Genomic DNA, 1,207 nt, shown 5'->3' with positions numbered 1-1,207 from the left:
TTCCCACATGGTTACAGAGCTGCAGTAAAGTGAAACAATTTTCAGCTTGTGTGATTGGAAGATATCTGGATGCATATTGTAAGACTGTCCTCCATGAATGAGGAAAAGTTGAGGTGCCTTTATTATTCTTTCTTCCACTCTTCGTTTGTATGGGGAATTTGCCAGTGCAATATCACTGTCTTCCTTTTAAACAAACAAACAGGCAATGGCTGTTGAAAATAGCAATTCCAGTCCTAAAAACCTCTGGGAAGCATTTCTTGCTCAATTTTATCCTACTTTTTCTACAGGAAATTACAGTGGATCAGTATATTTCATTTGGGAGAAATGAAGTACCAGCTGCCCAAACTGAGCTTGAGCACTCCTGAATTTTGAGGTGTTCAGATCTGGAAGGCAGGTGCTAGATTCCCTTTCTGAATATTTGCTAAATCTGGAAAGGAAAAGTCAATTTCTGCTTCCATGGCTCAGAAGTGGAAATCCTCCTACGTGCCTGGTACTGTATCTAAAGCTGCCCAGGTCAGTAGAGCCTCCCCTCCCTTACTTTGCATTTTAAATTCTAGTTTTAAATACCTCCCTTGCTAGGCTTCAGATAGAGAGGGGCACTGTCCATTTAGTCCACTCAATTTGGGGGCTGCAAGGTGAGGTCACACCAGTGTCCCTAAGCCAGTCTGGGGATGTCTTCTGAAGGGGGTATCTGGGCCAAAGCCTTCTACTTATTGGGCACATTTGTTCCCCATTCACAGTGCCACCCCGCTCTAGCAGTGAGCTCTCCATTCACAGCAAGCAGCAGCATGAGGTTTCACCTACCATACTCCCTTCTCCTCCCTTCCCTGTTGATAGCAGCCAAGGGAATGCTGGGAAATGTAGTTCTTTCCCTGCTCCAGGGCTGACTCTATAGGCAGGGAGCTAACCAAGGAACTACAGCTCCCAAGGCCTCCTGTTGGTTCTCAGCTCCCAGGCTTCAGAGTAGCAGCTGTGTTAGTCTGTATCCGCAAAGAACAGCAGTACTTGTGGCACCTTAGAGCCTAACAAATTTATTTCAGCATGAGCTTTCCTGAGCTACAGCTCACTTCTTCGGATGCACAGAATGGAACACACAGACAGGAGATATTTATACATATAGAGAACATGAAAAGGTGGAAGTATGCATACCAACAGGAAGACTCTTATCAATCGAGATGAGCTATCATCAGCAGAAGAGAAAAAAAAC

The sequence above is a fragment of the Gopherus flavomarginatus genome, assembly GCF_025201925.1.
Source record: "Gopherus flavomarginatus isolate rGopFla2 chromosome 13 unlocalized genomic scaffold, rGopFla2.mat.asm SUPER_13_unloc_3, whole genome shotgun sequence".
In the NCBI taxonomy this organism is placed as follows: domain Eukaryota; kingdom Metazoa; phylum Chordata; order Testudines; family Testudinidae; genus Gopherus; species Gopherus flavomarginatus.
This window is presented reverse-complemented; position numbering follows the sequence as displayed.